This window comes from Colletes latitarsis, chromosome 3 (genome assembly GCF_051014445.1).
Source record: "Colletes latitarsis isolate SP2378_abdomen chromosome 3, iyColLati1, whole genome shotgun sequence".
NCBI classification, from domain to species: Eukaryota; Metazoa; Arthropoda; class Insecta; order Hymenoptera; family Colletidae; genus Colletes; species Colletes latitarsis.
Genome location: NC_135136.1, coordinates 31,088,782 through 31,109,619, shown reverse-complemented (window position 1 = coordinate 31,109,619; position 20,838 = coordinate 31,088,782). Strand labels below are relative to the sequence as shown.

General features: G+C 36.5%; 1 protein-coding gene across 3 annotated transcripts in view; it reads left to right on the top strand.

Moving 5' to 3' along the window:
* The window catches only part of LOC143340550 (agrin), a 903,627-nt gene that overhangs the window by 112,156 nt on the left and 770,633 nt on the right, over positions 1 to 20,838 (top strand). The window lies entirely within an intron of this gene.

Below are 20,838 nucleotides of genomic sequence, written 5' to 3'. Positions count from 1 at the left end.
ATGTACAGTAAAAGGGGATTAATCCTTTCCTCATAAGGGAGTCGTATGTATAATGAAATTGCTACGAATGACATTTTATGACTAAAAGCACAAAAGATTTTCGCAAATGGTAATCATGACTCGTAGATTTTATTTTAATTTTTCATCGTGTTAGCTTTTCTCTTAAACGTTCACCAAAGACAGGGATACTTCAATCGTGTCGATGTCATAAATTCGGCCGTCGAGGAATCCTGTAATTACTTTCTGGAATTAATGGAGTCTTTTCGCGGGAAATCGAATTATCGTGAAAGATTCGAAACCTTTGCCCGTGAAAGCCCCACCCTTCTTCTGGTTTCTCACCGTGGCCATAAAAGCTTTCTAAATGGCTAGAATTTTCCGACGTAGCGAGGGAACAGTGTTCACCGAGCGAGAAAGCAAACGCAGTGCCTCGCGATAGCAACGAACACGCCCGGAGTACGTTAAATTGGCAATTAAAACGTGGTAAGAGAATCAGAATTCACTGGCTTCACTTTCTTCCCTGGAACACATTCAGACCACCGCCCTGTGTAAATCTAAGCGAAACGCGCGTCTTGACGGTGAAGGTCCGTGAAAACCATTTCGATGCTTCAATCCCTTTCTTTTTCCACGCTATTGAGAGGGTGAGATCGTAAATTCCTTCGAGTCGTTGCTGCTTTCCGCTTCATTCTCTGCCCTTTGGTTTGCTTCGGTTAATTAACCGGACCAGTGACGCGGGGGAAAAATACGAGAGAAATTAAACTTCAAACGCACGGTTTTTGACATTCGAATATCGTCTGTCGTCGATTAACACGTTCGTGGGCAGTAAAAATTTGAATGAGTTGCAAAAACGGACAGGTGATTTATTATATGTCGAGTGTTGGAATTCTACTTTCTATAAATACACAAAGACAGAATAAAATGATTTTAATGCAATATTGAATAAACATTATTTGCTGCTGTGTTTTCTTAGAAGATATTTACCAAGAAACATGGAAAAATTAGAATATATATTACTTTATATTTTAGTTTATATTTCTCACTTATCTCGTTTTTTAAAGAAACGTAATTTACAGATTTGAAAACTCCATTGTCAAGCATCGTAAATACTATCTACTGCTAGGAATAATTATTTTGTACTGTTCTCGACTGGATGTTTGCAAATTTACCGTTTTCTATAAAAGAATGAATAAACATTTATTTCTATTGCATTATACATTTTTTCAAATATTTATCTTTTTAATTCGTTTGGTACAAATAAATATACCATAATTGTCGGTAGTTCTGGTGTTAATAAAGAGGTATTCGATGATGTATCTTTTTTTTTTCATGAATTATACGAATTGAAACACACCAACATTTGAATAAAAGTATATCTTCTAATTTTTCCATATTTCTTTTTAAAAATCTTCCAAAAAACCAGAGCAGCGATTAATTAAAAGTAACGTAAAATATAAACTAAAATTTCAAGACCCTCTATGTAAATAAACGAAATTTAGTGAATTAAAAATCCATAAAAATAATACTAAAAGAAACAACAAAAGGTGTTACTAAATTTTTAAGAAAGAAACGATTATTTTTCGTCGGGCGATTAGAAACGACTATAATTTGAGATTATATATGCGATTACTACTTTTTAATTTTAGGGATAATTGATTAATTAGCGTAAATAATTTTTGCGATCGGTTACGAACGTAATGGCAAAGTAATCGATTGTTGGGCAACTCTGGCGCACACTGTTACGGAATGAAATTAACATTAAACACCGATGGCTCGAGACAACGGATATTCAGCGACGACACGTAATTTGCGGCGTGTTTTACGCGCGCTCGCGAATTCAGGGACGCAGATAGAGGGTAGTTTCAAGGGCTCTGGAGAGGAGGAAGGCCTGCTCCTCGCGTTAATAGGGCCGAGCATTAGGTTATCTCTCGAGGGGGTTAGCGTGGCGCGGGGGAGGGTTGGTTAGTGGTGTCTGCGGCGGTGGCGCAGGTTGCCCGCTCAGAGGATGGACGACGTCGGGCGCCGCCGGTCGTGATTCGGTCGGACACGCGTATCTCTTTGATATATTGCGGCCAGAGATGCGTTTTTCCCCCCCGAACCCCCGATCTCGACTCTCTGGAACCCCTGGACGGAACTTCGGATCTCTCCTTCGGTTTTTCTCTTTTTCCGCTGTCGTCTCCCATTCCCGGGCCGTTTTCTCCCTTGTCTATGAACCTGGCAGCGAATTATGGCAGCTCGACGCTCGAAAAATATTGCGCCCCTCTCGTGCATTCGCATTCGCGAGAAGCTCGATGCCACCGCGATTGCTGGGGACGAACGAACCTCGAATTCGACTGCTAATGCTCCTATGACGCTTGAAGGATTATAAATTACGTTGGTTGTTGCTTTATCATGGGTGTTCAAAAAAATACTACGCATCGAATATAGGATAATGAATAGGGAAAAAGTCTTTTTTGTGTCAAACTGCTATATTAGGTCGTCTCATATGTAAACTACAACTTAACACGTTCACTGTCAAATCAAAACTGTATAATATTCTGCAAAAGTAAAATGTTGATTTTAGACCATTGTAAACTACGCAACCTAAAATTTGTTTCAGTAGTTATTTTTGTAACCTTGTTAAAATTCACAAATTCTATTCAAACTTAATTCCCTAAACGTCTTAACTTGAGAATGAATTTTTCTAGATTTACGAATTACATATTTATTTTTCTTTTGTGTTTTCACTATAATTGACGCAGCTCATGACACATATGACGCGATCATTATTTATTATATAATTACCAATGCAATGAATTGATTTCATATTAATACATTTATGATTTGTTAGCGATTTATTGTTACTGGTACTTGACGATTCATCGTTCTTTGATTTTAATTAACTCAGAAATACATTCAATAACGAATGTGGCCCATAAAGGTAGAATTGAATTGTAATTTCCAGAATAGTGATTTATATCACACACTTCTATATTCGTTTTCGGTAGTAGTCTCATAGTGGGACGAATCTCTTTCAATTACTTTCGTGGTAAAGCACATAAAACGATGAAATCCAAGTGGCTCCTCGAAAAAGGAATATCCATTTACCGTCCTCGTGGCAAGCAATTTTTCATATCGTCGTCAAGACGAGAAATTCCGCAGAGACTGGACAATCGAGCACTTAAACGATCCATCGATGACTGCGCGAAATTTTCGTTCGCAATATCATTGGCGAATACCTTCGTGCCTCGGTGTCCCGTCGTTTTTCAGGGCGGTTATATTTTTCCAGGTTGCAATCAGTGAGAACCGATATCGAAATTTATCACGATTAGACGCTCTAGTATATTTTGATCCCTTGAATGTGGGGCAAATATATACGACAACGCTGAAAAGAAATGTGAATAAAATAAAATACATTATACATATTATATTTATTAAAACGCTTCTGGATTCAAAGTATATTCGTTTTTAAATTTGAACTACAAAATTGAGATCACAGAAATAAATTTTTCCAATATTCTGTCATTAGTAATTCGCAATTGGATGGTTGAGCTTTTGATATAAACTCACTTTGAAATCTAAATGCGGATTGTGTAGAGTGAAAAAATAAATTTCATTAGAATAAAACTATGGACAATAGTAGATCTACTGTTTCTTTATTCTTTGGTTGAACTTCTCTCTTTGTTGCTTGTATCATATACAGGTTGTAAATTTTAATAGGAGATTCTAGAGGCCAAAATAAAACGAAAATTAAGAATACCAATTTATTGAATGAGGTTTCGTTAAAAAGTTATTAACGTTTAAAGTTTCTACTGTAGAATGGCAATCTGCGAGCAGCTGCTAGTGGATCTCACTCAATAAACAAATTGGTGTTCTCGATTTTTGTCTTATTTTGGCCTCTAGAATCTCCCATTAAAATTTTATATACCGGATAATTGGAATATATCTACATATGAAGTGATAAAAACGAGGAATATAATCACAGATCTCTGGCCACTCATTATATTATATTTGCGGTAATGAATTTTTTTCTCGAAAGTTGTTAGGATTTCGGGATATGTCTATTGACCAAAAATGATTGAAATTAACCTCTCTAACTAAAAATAATTTTTTTAGAACGATTTGAAATTTTTTAATTTTGTTGAAAAATTTTACACCTACTCGAATTTTTTTCTCGAAAATAAGTAGGATTTCAGGGGTATGTCTATTGACCAAGAATGATTGCAATTGACCCCCGTAAATGAAAATAATTTTTCCAGGACGATTTGAAATTTTTTTTTTTGCCGACAAATTTTATCACCTACCCCCTGTCGATTTTTCTTAAAAATTAGTTTTAGATTTCTAGTAATTTTGTTTGACGTCCTACAGAAAAGTTGTCTAATACTTTTTTGTAGGTATCTGTGAGCTCTACTTCAGAAAAAAGTTTCATTGAAATATATTCACTATTGTAAGAGTTATGACTGTTTAAAAATTGGACCATTTTTATGGAGTTTTTCTCATTTTTCGGGGTCAAGGATCAACTTTTCGAGTATTTTTATGATTTCTACATATTCTTCGTCAAAATACGCGTAGTTTGCTTTTTGAAACATTAAAATCGTCCAATCCGTTCAGAAGTTATGACACTTTAAAGATTTGCATGAAATTTTGGGGAACCATTTCCGGCCTCATATTAAACTTTCTGTAAAGAATTTTTTTCTCGAAAACAAGTAGGATTTCGGGGGTATATCTATTGATCAAAAATGATTGAAATTAACCTCTCTAACTAAAAACAATTTTTTTAGAACGTTTGGAGACACATGAAATTTCAGGGGAATCATTAATTCATGATCAGACATTATATTTGCAGTATCGAATTTTTTTCTGGAAACTGGGTAGGATTTCGGGGGTATGTGTATTCACCAAAAATGATTGTAATCGATCCTGGCAATCAAAAATAATTTTTTCAGAATGTTTTGAAATTTTTTAATTTAATTTTTTAATAGCTTTTTAACGAAGCTTCAATCAAGAAATTGATATTCTTGATTTTCGTCTTATTGTGGCCTCTAGGATCTTCCATTAAAATTTTCCACAAGGGTGACTGAACACCCTGTATACAGTAATATGAAATGATACAAATGTTCCAACATTCAACCGTAATAAAGGCTAAATATTACGAATATTCGAAAATCGGGACATACAATAAACTCAAAAATACATCGGGACATCAAATAAGGAATAGAGATATTTCCTGAAAAATCGTAACTTCTAATCGCTTTATCTATAATCGACTAGCTTCTGTAATTGGGAAACCGAGGGAACGACACTGTACTTCCTGACGTAGCAATAAAAATTACAAATTAATGGGAAATTGGAAATACAATGAAATTATATTTCATCGGCATGACGGTGCCCTTATTTGGCGGCATTTGCGCGCAAAGGGTTAATAGACGGCACAGAAACGACACGATTTCTTTTCGACGATCATAAATTACGCTGGACGCGGCGAAATTTGTCGGCCTTTGTCTCGTCGATGGCGGCTCCCGTGCCTCGGCGGCGGATGCAATTTCATTTCCACGCTCTTTAAAGCCCCTGGGTGGTCGGTGTTTTTTTTTCTCGCTTCTGGTGTTTTTAAATCGCTCATCAGACACGGATTGTCGTATAAATTGAAAGGAACGACGGCCGTTTCGACGGTCCCGGGCTATTTGTTTTTCATCGAGCTTCGATAAACATTTTCGCGACCTCGCGACAACGGCCTGCGGGGGAAAATGGTGCATGTACGTGTCGCGGGAAGTTTCGAATTTCAACCCCTTTCCTAGTTTTAACTGAACTGTGACTCTAACTCTCGCGGGTTCGAAACGAACGCCGACCATTTCGATCCGTTGTTCGATATTGCTGCGAACCCACCGGTGAAACGTGTTGGAAAAAATTCGATTCTGGGTCGTTTATGACCCGTGCTTCTATATGACACAGAAATAGTTTCTTTACAGAAATTGTACGTTACTGAATCGTTAACTAATCGTTGACAGAAGTGGAAAAAAAATACTCCCTTATTCATTATTTGCACAATTGGTACACACAATATTATGATTTTACAAATTTTACAATTGAAAGAATCCTGAAGTATGTATCACTATCTATACACAGTTATTTAATTGTTTGTAAATGAATCTTACCTATTTCCTATTTTAAATTAAACTTAATTTTAATCGTGGTAAATTTGCTTATGATATTTCGTCTTGTGTTATTTTTATACGCGAATAAAAAACCTATAAAGGCCCAATAAATGTCAGAAGTACTTAACGAACGAAATAATTTTCAGTTCATTGATCATCTACTAAACCTCGATAAAATCGATACGCAACGCTTCCTGTGAGTTAGACGTTAACTGAGAATAGTTTTTCGAATTCAGAAAATTAAATTATAGGAAATGCACGGCGGTCGAATCGTCCAAGTGTCTCTAGCACGCTCTCCCGCGAGAACGGAAATTGAATTGTCGGATTTCTGCGAGTCTAGTCAGCTTTCGTCCATTACGGTTGGCTAATTCGAAAAACGCGACGATTTCCATTCCGGACCGAACAGTTTCTGTTGCGCGGCGAGCATATTCACCGGGTCGGGATCGTCGATTACGGGGTATTTTAGGGAAAGTTGGCCAGATTACACCCGACGCCCGCCGATTCTCATTTTTTCCCCGTCCCGACGCGTCCCCCGGTCGCACGCCGCTTCGCCGCGGAGTTCGCATCTATCTATGCATGCAACAGGCGATCCAGGCTCATTCGATTTGTATTTCGATGCGCCTCGATATCCTTTAATCCTCTTGCCGCGTTTAAACTCCTATAGATGAGCGTCCGTACTCTGTCGCGGCAACCAATCTTCCTCTCGATTGTTAGCGGTTGTCTTCGCGCGGCAATTTCACCGCGGTGGCAACGCCTGTTGTCGAGCAAAAGTATAGTTAAAAATTAATAAACAAGTCGGCGATAAATTTATGGAAAGGTTTTCATTTGAAGAACTGCCACAACAATTCGATAAGTTGAGGGAAACATCGTTGTTTCTAGGTACAATTCTTTTATCCACGTGATATTGAAGATTTATAAACATGTCGATGATTTTGAGAAAATGTCTTTTCGTGTCAGACTGCAAATAGAAAAGTTCAAAATATAAACTGTTAGAGGATTCGATTCTATGACTGACAGGAGTAAGCTTGAAAATCTATAAACTAGGCAGTGATGAGAAATGGTTTTGTAATTTTGCTACAGTAAATAGATAAGTTGAGGAAAGAAACCGCATATTATATAGGGTGTTCGGCCAATCCTGGGAGAAATTTCAATGGTAGATCCTAGAGGCTAAAATAAGACGAAAATCAAAGATACCAATATATTGCCTGAGGCTTCGTTAAAAAGTTATTAAAAAATTTCGAATCATTCTGAAAAAATTATTTTTGGTTGTGGGAGTCAATTACAATCATTCTTGGTGGAGACACATAACCCCGAAATTCTATCCAGTTTCGAGAAAAAAATTCGTTACCGAAAATATAATGTCTGATCATGAATGACTGATTTCTCTTGAAATTTCACGTGTTTCAAATCGTTCTGGAAAAATTTTTTTTTTGGTGAATCGATATACCTCCGAAATCCTGCTCATTTTCAAAACAGAAATTCAGTACGGGTAGAACTTCAAATGTTAATAACGTTTTAACGAATCAACAAATTGGTATTTTTGATTTTCGTCCTATTTTAGCTTCTAAAATTTCCCATTAAAATTTTTCCCAGGGGTGGTTCAACACCCTGTAGTTGCAATGCTATTATCCAAAGAAAATGAAGTTGCAAAATTATAAATAAATCTATGATAAATTGGGGCAATGTTAACGTTAATGTTAAAAATCACAGAATGCCAAGTTTTGTACAATTCTCTAAATAATTCTGTTCAGTCCTGATAACAAAATGTACGATAATGTTCTCTCCGTTTGTGATTTATTCATTCTCACCATTCGACTCGTTAAAGGAATACTTGCTTAAAAAGAAAATGGCAACTAAGAGGAGAAACGAGTTCTCCTGATGCATTATTAGAGATCCCTGGTGCAACTGTTTAGCGTTTCAATTCCAATGTTTGTTCCTATTTTGAGAGGAAGTTGAAGAGGAGGAAACACATTTCCTTCGTAAAGATTGTGTGTAGTATATTCGCCGGAACTTCATAGCGACCACTCGTAGCGATTCTCTTTCTCTTTCTCTCTCTCTCTCTCTACGCGAGACTCGACCTTCCGGCCGATGAAACGTGAAAAGTTGACTTTCGATAAACGGGTTCATAGATTGTAGAAAGCCTTTACGACATGCTTCTTCCGCCCCACTGTCCTCCACGAGCTGCGACCCGACTGATATCTTTACGCGAATCTCGAATCTCAGGCTTCCTCTTGCTGCGAAGATTTAAATTCTACGAAACTTTCTCGCGTCTCCGTCGAAATTTCTCCCCGGGGACCGATTTTTTCCGCCGAATAGAATCTATCCGAGGCATAAACTTTTCCAAACCGATGTCGCGGTGTTATCAACGTTCGTGTATTTTCACGAAACCTGCGGTTACGTTTCTTTTTCGTGCTGGAAAATACATTGCAAATAGGCGCCATTTACTTTACGGCCGAAAAAGGTGATAAATTTTCCGCGTATAAATGGCGCAAACTAAATACACCATAATAGCTTCCGTCTCATAATCCTGATTTATGTCGATGAACTTGGAAAAATTTCTCTAAACTTATTTTCTTTTTTTTACAAAATGTCCTATTAATCTTTTTTTTCTAAGCTTTTTAATACAATTTTATTGAATCTTATAATTGGTAAAATACGAATTCCTAATTAAGCCTATTATAATACAAGTACAAGTAATTATGTATGCAAAGCTAGATTGCCATATGCGTATAATTTTATACAATCGTAGGTAATAATACAAGTCCATGTGTGATATTACTGGATATTGTACGATTCCATATTTCATCATATATAGCGCCATGTATGGTCAGACAAGATTCCATACGATAGTGAATAACCATACACAATATATATATATATATTAAATCAATGCATATGACATCAGATATAGGTCCTTATAGCTCATATATGTTTCGTATAGAATCATATGTACTGTCTAAATATGAGAAATTGATTAGCGAGTCTAACCATTTATAGTATAATCTACTTTCTATAGACCCAACCTTTTAAATTTATAGGAAGGAGATTATACTATAACCAATCAGACCTGCTAGCCAACTTTTCATCGCTGCACAGTACTCATGCCTAATCTGATTCATATTTATTCATATATAAACATACACGTTCCATATCTATCCAGGGTAGTCAATAACTGTTGTAAGTAGATTGTTCGTTCCGATACTATAGCTTTAAAACTGGAGTTCATATCTATTTATAATAAAATTAAATGCAACTTTGAAAATGTAGATAATATCTATATCATAGAGAAATTTAATCTCTCGAAAACAACGCGTTCGTTTCACGTTTTGATTAGCAAAATTGTGCTTCGTCTTCGTACTGTTACTTTCCTTATCAAATACAAACATTAAAGATGCAGAAATCGCTGTGTACGACGAAGGTACGAACCAGTTTTAAACAAATTAGGAAACTGATCTCTGCGAGAAAGTGTCGTGAAGCGGAAGAGATAAGGAGTTGCCTTGCTTAACGATTCTTGTTTCGCAAACTATCACGCAACATTCCATCAATTTAGCCATTAGCAACCCTTGTATACCGATTAGGCAAACGTTCGAGACTTTGGTCCCGACTGATAAAATCCTTTTTCCTTTAATCCGTGGCTGATACGGCTCGTCACGCATCATTTCCCTTCTCCGTTTAGTTACGTAGAGAAAGATAAAACGAAGGTATCGTTTATCGTTGTACCGTTACTTAATGCAACAAAATAGGCAGTACCTGGACGGGAAAACAGTTTGCTCTGAGGAACTTTAAAATAACTTGAAAGCGAGTTAAAACTTTTCACCGAAGTATGAGAACCTGTTGGCAAAATTTACAGTTCGAGAGTGTTCCGAGCGTGCGTGTGAACTTCGATTTAATGCACGAATTAACTTATTTGTTATTATGAATTAAAGAGTATTAATATGACAGTGAATTAGCCATCAAATTCGACGTTAAATTATCGGGCAATTATTTCCTTTTTTTCGAGATACTTTTTATACTAAATTAGACAAAATCACATTTTCTTGCATAATTTGATTTCTTGGGTAATTTTACTCTCATAAATATTACACTATATAATCAAATAATAAATATTTATATTTCAATTTTTCGAACAAAACATATCATTAAATATAAATATAAAAAAGTCGAAATATCTAACGAACTATTTACTTTTCGAACTATTTAATTAATATAAGAAATTCTTAAGAACTTGCAGTTTACAATTACATCGAAGGTGATATTACAGGATATATTAAAATTTAATTTCTTTAATAAACTTTTTATTTATCTCTAAACATTCTAAAGACATATTTTCGCCAAATTATTCCTCCAAGCATTTATACAAATAATTTTTAATTCCAATCTAAAACAAATTTACAATGTGGCTTTGATAATAAGCACGAACCTTAAAAATAAATAATAAAACACTAGAACCATCTATCTATTTCTGCAAATACCTAAACAATTCGATTTTCAAGATTAGTTTCCGTGCCAGCAAATAACCCACGTCGCAGTGTATTCCACTTCCGGGTGTTCTCTTTCTTCGAGAAAGATGTTCGAGTCGTGTTAAAGGCTTCCTTTGGACTAAGCACGCACGACAATACCTGGAAGTAAATTTTTACCGCGACAGAAAGACGCTCGCGTATTCCACGTTCGTGATTTAAGCGACGCGGTAAAACTCGGGAGTCGAAGAGACTCACACCGGTGCGATTTATTCGCAGTTTGTCCTGGTTCACGCTTGAACATTGGCACGAACCAGATAAGGGTAGTCTCGGACCGGTGGATGGCGCCGTTTATATGCAAGGAGCACCGCATAGAGAATAGAAACAGGCCACGAAACGAAGGGGTAGAACAAACTGGAAAAACGGTTGTAACGTTTGGAGGAAGAGGGACAGAGGGAAGCTAAGAAAAGGCAAGAAGTGATTCGCACGCACGAAAGACCGAGTTTCAGAAAGAGGAGAGGTTTTCGACTGTGGCAGTTCGACCAAGAAGATACTCTTATCCCGAAGAAACACGCGAGGCTGTTTACCTTGCGTATGCGACTTCGGGAGTATCCGCACTGTTGCTCGCAAAACGGTTGTGTCGTATTCCCTACTTTCCCGGGCTCATCCTGCTCGCCCCAATACACGCTGGACTTTTTACGCCCGACATTCTGTTCCGCGCGTAATTGAACGTAACGTCGTATCTCCTCTTCAGAACGCCCTGTACATTGCGCTCCTTTTCTTCGACCAGTTTTCTCTCCCTACGCTTTCAGCCCCGCTGTGTATGTCTCTTCTCCCTGGCCTCTTATTGCCGCACCTACCTTTTCCACGGAAGTGAACCAGCGCTTTCATGGTTTCGATTCATAGAAAGTTGCATTCGAGCGAACACGAGCGATTTTATCGATGAAATTTCAGATCGCGTTTGGGAAATACTTGAACGCTATTGGCGCAAATCCAATGTTTTTCATGGATTTTATTATTAGATTTCGAATACAAATTACAAGTAAACGACAATTATTAGTTTAAATTACCGTCGTATAGTTACTGCAACTGCGTCTTTGATTTTGTAAATAGCATCTTATTGTCTTTTTTTTCTTTAATGACAAATTTGTCCAAGTTTAAATTTGTCCATCTTTAAATTCTTAAAGTATTTTTCATTACTTTAAATATATCTCGAAGAAATTAGTTGTTGGCTATTGCGTATATTTATCGTCAGGATCATCGAACAAGTAATATATTAACAAACTTTAATTGATAATAACAAGTAAGGTAATTCGCCTGTTCACGTGCGCGATATGACGCTATTAACCGCGGTTTACACGCACGGATTCCGCTGAGCTCGTAAAAATGTAGGATAGATTAACGACCTGTAAATTCAGCAAATAAAGTCTTACTTTTGTAAGAAAATTAGTATCAATTTTGTGTTGTTTAAAAATCTTAAGTCTGAAGTGTTTTCCAGTTTACGCGGTATCTATTTTTATTGATTTCGAGAGGCTATAATAAAAGAGACACATTTTCTATCGAAAGCGGGGAATGCTGACAATCTCTGTCCGTTCGCTTTCCTATTTTGTCTCTCGAGCCATATCCTATGTCAGTGTCCGGCAACGACCGATATCCTGTTTTACTGTTTACCTCTTCGGGACTTCGTTTAGAACTCCGACCGTAACAGTGCCGCCGCAATGGCAAACGAACTTTTACCGCAATACAAACTGAACCAACAAAACGCTCGTAAAAGTTAAGAAGTTAAGAGATTGTGGAGTTTTTCAAGGCCGCCGACGCCAACTCCATTACCCAACCTCGAAGCTACGAGTCCAGATTTTTCGCCTTCGTCGCTATAAACGGGCATCTTGGCGAGAATATTTTAAACTGTCATCTAGAATTCAACCGTGGCGAACTTTCTTGCCGTATTCAACTTGCGTCGAGTTATTTTCAAGGTTAGGAAATTTATCCAACACAGTCGAGTATTCCACTACAGTACTTTTGAAAATAATTTCAGACATGAACGATTACAGCTACTTTGAAACATTGGTACCGTAACTTTTCGTCGTCACGTTCCATTTCACGTGTCGTCATTCTGTTTTATTTTATGTAAACATTTTTTAACTGTTTTAACCCCTTGCAGTATGAAGTCACCTCTGGCGTGACGCTTCATATAGTTAATAAAACAAATTAGTGGGAAGCAGTTTTATTTAAAAAGTGCTTTGAAATTATGTGTATGCACATAAAAGTCTTGCATTATACACTTCTCAGCGTAATAATATTAGTATTTTTATCAAATGTACAAATGAAATCGTAATAAATTGCGTATAGAACTTGTGTTTATGAACATCCCAGTTGTTTGATAAAATCAGTTATATGTGCAATTCAATTATTGTTAGTATTGAGTTTATACTCCGTGAAGATTGTACACATTTGGTAGAGTTATTTTTTGAAACTTTTAGGCATCAAAACGGGAGAAAAAAATAACGGTTATAGCGATATTGAGGATAGCCATTTTTACATGTAGGAGATTGTTTTTAAAAGATATAAATAACAATAAACTAGATATTCGGGTTTGGTAATATACATTTTTCTGAACAATCGTTTTGTTAATATCATATTAAACTTTAAATAACTGTAAGCAATTACTTCATACTTGATATGTGATATTAAAACCACAAAAATTAAATCAGAGTTGACCGAGAACAAACTAGGAAAACAATTATAGTGCAAAGGGTTAAACGTGTCTCTTATACTAATTTCTAATTAACTATACCATTAATTCTTTCATCAATTAAAGTATTTTATATCGATCGAAATGAATGATAATTGACAAGCATAGTATTATGTTAATATCTAATATCAATCTTTATACTTATATACGTATTTCAAATTGTTCGCCAGAATCATAGTAGCCATCTTGCCTCGCGTAGTAGTCGGTAGCCATCGAAAGAGATCGGTAATAATCGTATACGTTCGTTAGGCAAGAAGATCGTCGAAGGTTTTTCGTGTTATGTTTATTTAACGACGAAGCAGGATCACACTCGAGTTCTCTCTCTCGTTTCAAGGGAACAGATCGTCTTACATTACGTTCTCGAAACCTCAGTCGCTCAACCTGCATTTCAAACCCTTAATGGTAGGTTAATTCTATTCAGTTCTCGACACTGGGGATCCCTAATGGAGAGCCACGGGTGAACACGCGACTTCGGATTTCTTTCTTTGTGAGACGACGACTTGGCTGCAACGGTTTTCGGGTATCCATGACAAACGGCTGTCCGCTCGCTATGCGTTCTTGGAAACGTGACGTCAGGCTTAATCCCTTTGTTCCCAGCTTTCGGAGAGGGCACGATGTCGCACGCTGATCAGTTCTCGTCCAGCTCTCGTTGACGTATTGTCGAGGCAAGACGAAACGCGTTAGCATAAAGTGTCGCGTTGCGATCCAGAAATCGTTCAAGTTTCTGAAGTTAACACGTTCACTGCTAGATTAAAACCGTATAATATTCTGCAAAAGTAACATTTTGATTTTAGACCATTCTAAGCTACATAACCTAAAATTTGTTTCAGTACTTATTTTCGTAACTTTGTTAAAATTCATAAATTCTATCCAAATTTATTTTTCTTCACGTCTTAACTTGAGAATTAATTTTTGTAGTATCGTAATGGTAAATCCTGTCACCCATATATGGGCGACGTAGCAGTGAAAGTGTTAAACGGTCTCAATTTAAGATTTTCAAAGTGTAGTGCTACTTGTGACGTGCGAGGAACGAGATCTTTCTTTTGTGGGAGTTGTGACATGTAAGTACATCACGATATTATTCTCGGTTAAGAAAACCATAACCACGCGCGACTATTAATTGCGTTTTCAGTAATTTCTCTCTCCGCGTGATCGAGTTAGGTTAGGTCTGGTCATATCATTATTTATATTAATTTTGTTACTTTAATGTAAGATTTGAACGGACTTTTGAATCCTTAGTTTTGTAATAAGAATACATATTAATCAGTATTTAACACTAGAACTATCGACAATTATAATGTATTGATTTGTACTAAAAAAATGAAAACGATAGCTACTTGAAGAAACGCACAATGCAGTGGAAAAAAATGTTTATCCACTCTCTTATAAAAAAGTACGGTAAATTTTCAAAAGTTTTCACAATTTTTCGATAGTTCTAGTGTTAAATATACAGTTGTCCCTGAAAGTACTTAGGGGGTTTCTTTTAAGGTAAATTCCAAAATTAACGAATTCCGTCACCCCTTACACTTCAAATTTTTGTTAATCGGAGATCATAATATAAGGCTTACAGGAACATCATACATATGTACATTATACGTGCATGACATACGTTTAAACATATGTATATTTATTATATTTTGTGAAGATACATGGTGTTCGGCCACCCATGGGAAAAATTGTAATGAGAGATTCTAGATGCAAAAATAGGACGAAAATCAAGAATACGAATTTGTTGATTAAGGCTTCGTTAAAAAGTTACAGAAACATTTTCGGTCACATAGTATATTTTCGATAAAGAATTTTTTTTCTCGAAAGTGCGTAGGATTCCGCGGGTATGTCTATTCACCAAAAATGATTCTAATTGACCCCCGCAACCGAAAATAATTTTTTCAGAATTAATTAAAAATTTTTTTTTTCGTCGAAAAATTTAGGCACCTACCCCCTGTCGATTTTTCTTAAAAATTCGTTTTTGATTTTTAGTAATTTTATTTGACGCCCTACAGAAAAGTTGTCTAATACTTTTTTGTAGGTACCCATGAGCTCTACTTCAGAAAAAAGTTTCATTGAAATATATTCACTATTGTAGGAAATATAGTCGTTTGAAAATTTGACCATTTTTATGGGGTTTTTCTCATTTTTCGGGGTCAAGGATCAACTTTTCCAGTATTTTTACGACTTCTACATATTCTTCGTCAAAATACGCGTAGTTTGCTTTTTTAAACATTAAAATCGTCCAATCCGTTCAAAAGTTATGACGTTTTAAAGATTCGCATGAAATTTTGGGCCATCATTTTGGCCAGAAATTATATTTTCGGGAAGGAATTTTTTTCTCGAAAATGCGTAGGATTTCGAGGGTATGTGTAATGACCAAAAATGATTGTAATCGACCTCTGCGATCGAAAATAATTTTTTCAAAATGATTTGAAATTTTTTAATTTAATTTTTTAATAACTTTAATAAAGCCTCAGTTAAGAAATTGATATTCTTGATTTTCGTCTTATTTTGGCCTCTAGAATCTCCCATTAAAATTTTTCCCATTAAAATTCGATGTTTACGCTTCAAAATAATCGACTAACCTTCAATTTTACAACTAAAAACATTGTTACTTATTCTTAAATGAAACACAAATGTTTTCAACTTTGGCGATTTAAATAGTTTAATCTGGACAATTCATAACATGCAATTTTTGGAAATCTGATATCAAAATATAAAACTTAAATACAATCAACTTAATATGTCCAAAATTTGTAATAAATGAATGAAACTCCACTAATTGTAGTGAATTCGAAAGGAAATTGACAATGTACGCAAAATTCAAAATTTAAACTAAAAAATTAAATGATCCAAGAATATCTTAAAGTCATATTCACTTAAGACTACATTTTAAACTACATATTACTTATTCGTAGAACGCTTATTTTAAACGTTGTCAGGAATTAACGATCAGCTCGAAAATAATAATTACCTAACCGTATCGTTGTTCGCGAAACTAACGAATCTACATAAGTTTTGTTTCGAAACGACCAATACGGTGCTGAAGATGAACAAAATTCTCTTCGATCACTAATTCCTGCGAAGTTTCAACAGTAATGCGTACAGATATCAGAAATACACTCGATTTCACGCGGCAGTACAATGGGCTCGGTATATTGGCTCGTATGAACGTAATATTAAACGTTTATCTCCAATAATACCGATGGAACAATACGGCCCTGCCTGCTTCGTCCATGCTTCGCCATGCACATGCATGAGCATTGTTCGTACGGTTTCCGCGCGCGTACTCGAGTAAACGATCGTGCGCGTTTCGACGGAAATGCGAATAAAATTACGGTTCGCCGTGCCAGTAGTCATCTCGCTATTAATCCCCTAAGCATCCGCCGACTCTATGCGCCTGAAATGATAAAATGTGTGTGTGCTGCGCAATTGGCGATAAAGATTTCATCGGTCCCGGTAGAAACCCTTTATGGTGTTTTCCGCTCAAGAGCTTAATCGTAACGCGTTTACTTTTAATGTCTCTAATGGCACTAATAGAATTGCAAATGTCGCGAAATTACCGCAAACGAATCTAGTTTTCTTACCCTCTTTTGTATAAACGCACTATTTCATAGTCCGTAAGTTCCGTGTTTCGTATTAGATATGGGTAATCTTTTTTGAATGGAGAGCAATAAAATATTCATTAAAATTAGCGCGATCAGAGCTCTTAAATTGGCACAATTATTGGCCTCTCGAATCAATGGATATGGCGATGCCTCCTGCACCCGCCACCAGAGGACTACGCTCTTGTCTCTCTCGCAAGTGATCGACTGACTTTTTGGATTGCTTTCAACGGCAGCCAATGCATTTATTTAATTATTGTCAGCTGTAGCAGATGATCGTTACTTTTGCCTTATGGTGCTTCCAGTATTCTTAAATAGTGCAACAATTTTTTTAATTGTAAACGGGTGTTAGTTTCGGTTTATTCGGATGTCGCTCATGAAGTTTTTCAGAAACTTTCATATATGTTAAATAACCATCCTCGCGTAAAAGGACTATTTCTATTTTTTCTTCAGTAGCTGACAGCATCTTTTATGTAACTATTTAATAACAACTAATCCTAAACTATTGTTCCCCTACGAAAATATTGTAATGTCACCAACGTGCCACACTAACGTATTCAATAATTTCGCAAAGCTTGCTCTTGACTTTTCGAAGGCGTGAGCTAAACTAAGCCTGCACTAGTAGGCCTAGGATAAAACGCTCTACTCTCTTTACCTTTTCATAATTCTGGTTATCTCATTTACTATTCCTCCGTCTAAAAAGCGTACCACAACGGATAATTTCGCATCGAAGAAGAAAATTAAAGAAAGTATCGACTCGACATCGCGTCTTCGTCGCGGGGAATAAATTCAGTCACCAAGCGAGAGAATATTGCGCAAAGTTGGAAGCCCAGGATCACAGAGATAAATAAAATTGAGAAAGGGGCCACGATCCAAGCAGGATCGATAAACACTGATGATCTGATTACGTAATTATTCTCGTAGGAAGATCGTTGGTCGTGCAATGGCGGAATAACCGCGCGAAAGTCGGCTACGGACGCGTTACGGAGACGATTACACGCTAGGCGTGTTTTTCAGTCGGCCAGAATCGTGATCGCTAGGTGCCGAGCCCTCGATTATTCCGCGTCGCTGGAAAGAACACCTTCCGACGTATGGTACGTTTCCGGAAGTGCACTCGCGCTCGCACAGAGACAAAGGACCGCGAAAAAAGGAATCGTAGCTGGGAATAGGAGGCACTGAGAAACCGTAGACAGGCGGGGAAACGGAAAGAGACAAAAGTGGAGAAAAAACGGGGAGAAAAGCAGCGGTCCCCGCGGACGGTGAAAAAGGAGAGGGTTGAAAGGCGAAGGGCGACTTCACTTTGGAAGGTCGAAAGGGCGAAAGACGACACGAGACGCGCGTAAAAAGGTGGGCGAAGATTATTTCTCGGAATGGCGCAGCCCGAGTTCGTACATCCTGAAATGGAACCCCTGGGTTCTGTTCTCTTCGTCCTTCGTCTCCGTTTCCCACGCGCCCGCTCTTGCGCTTTCCCTTTGCGCCCGTCTAGGGCTCCCTTTCCCTGCGTCTCACCTGATTCGCGTGCCCGCGTCGTGTGTTTCATGTAACGACCGAACGGCCAGACGTGGGAAAAATCAAGGGGTCGCTCTTTGACGATCACTTCGTCCCGGACAAAGCGCAGGAAGGAAGCAAGAGGTCCCTACGAAACAGTCGCAGAGTGCGCTTCTGTTTCGTTTTCCACCAAGGTGGAATATTTCGACACTCCTGAGCCCGCCCCCTGCGCTTTCTCTTAATTATCAATATGTCTGTCGTTGAATTTCTTTAGTGTAGGAATTATTTGTAGAAAATTCCTCGTAAATGGGAGTCAAAGTACGAATGAATGGCTCGGAGGCTTTTTTAAAACAATAACGTTTGTTACATGACAATATTGGAATTGTAGGATTATGGGACGTATGATTTAAATTAAACAATATTTAATAGTAGAATTTCACTTTTATTAAATACGTAAAGGTATATCTTCGGTGAAAAGAAATTTTTTCAAATCGCTCTGGAAAAACTATTTTTAGCTAGAGGAGTCAATTACAATAATTTTTGGTGAATAGACATACCCCCGAAATCTTGCACACTTTCGAGGAAAAAAATCGATTAGATGCTTAAATTTTTCGGCGAAATTAAAATATTTCAAATCGTTCTAAAAAAATTATTTTCTGTTGCAGAGATCAATTATAATCATTTTTGGTTAATATACATAACCCCGAATTCCTACGCATATTTGAGAAAAAAATTTCTTACCGAAAGTATAATTTCTGGCCAAAAATGTTAGCCCAAAATTTCATACGAATCTTTAAAACGTCATAACTTTTGAACGGATTGGACGATTTTAATGTTTGAAAAAGCAAACGACGCATATTTTGACGAAGAATATGTAGAAATCGCAAAAATATTCGAAAAGTTGATCCTTGACCCCGGAAAATGAGAAAAATCCCATAAAAATGGTCTAATTTTCAAACAGTCGTAATTCCTACAATAGTGAATATATTTCAATGAAACTTTTTTCTAAAGTAGAGCTCATGGGTACCTACAAAAAAGTATTAGACAACTTTTCTGTAGAGCGTCAAACAAAATTACTAAAAATCAAAAACGAATTTTTAAGGAAAATCTACAGGGGGTAGCTGCTGAAATATTTAGGCGAAAAAAAATTTTTTCAAACCGTTCTGAAAAAATTATTTTTAGCTAGGGGGGTCAATTACAATAATTTTTGGTGAATAGACACGCCCCCGAATTCTTGCATACTTTCGAGAAAAAAATTCGAGTAGGTGCGACATTTTTCGATAAAATTAAAAAATTTAAAATCATTTTAAAAAAATTATTTTTAGTTGCAGGGGTCAAATACAATCATTTTTGGTGAATAGACATGCCCCCGAATTCCTACCCACTTTGGAGAAGAAAATTCATTACTGAAAATATAATGTCTGACCATACGTACAGCTATTTCCCTGAAATTTTTCGACAAAATTAAAAAATTTCAAATAATTCTAAGAAAATTATTTTTGGTTCCGGAGGTCAATTACAATCATTTTTGGTGAATAGACATACCCTCAAAATCCTGCGCATTTTCGAGGAAAAAATTCAGAATGTGCAGAACTTTAAACGTTACTAACTTTTTAACGAAGCCTCCATCAACAAATTGGTATTCTTAATTTTCGTTCTATTTTGGCCTCTAGAATCTCCCATTACAATTTTTCCCAGGGTTGACCGAACACGCTGTATATAATTTATGCTAATTCTGTATTTGAACTGTCAGAATTTAAATTAATTATAAACAGTGCAGTTAATGCATTAATATTGTAATCCAATTGTAAAAAATTCTGTTGTACGCATTTCCTCTAATTTTCAACCACGAAATAAATTTTTTCCATCAGCAATTCTGAACGTTATGTTATTTGCTGCAATATAATTTTTATCTTGTGATTAAATCATCTCGATTGCGTTTTGTGCATCATGCGGAGATCCCTTCTCTCTTCAAAGTGAACAAATGAACAGCGTGTAGAATACCTATGAAGAGAATTGGATAAATATTTTCGATTAAAAAATAAAAATTTTATATTCATCAAACGATCTATTCCATTCGCTTGGAAATTACAAATGAAACCTAATAGACAGCTCAATGTTAATTCGTTATTCGGGAATAAAATTTTCACAATTTTACCTACCGAATACAGTTACAAATGAATAATCTTTACGATGATTTAAGTAATTTGGTTAGTTAAAAAATGAAAAGTCTTATTATTAGTTAAATTCCAGCTCGTCGCGAGTAAATCACGCGATCGACTCTTTGTTTCTGGCATGGACACGTCCAATTTGAAGAATAACAAGTAATTGGAGAGATTAAAGCGTGACGAAATATTGAGCGTGCACTGGCCAGTCGTACACGATCGACGCATTGTGACCGATGGAGAATTAACTAAACT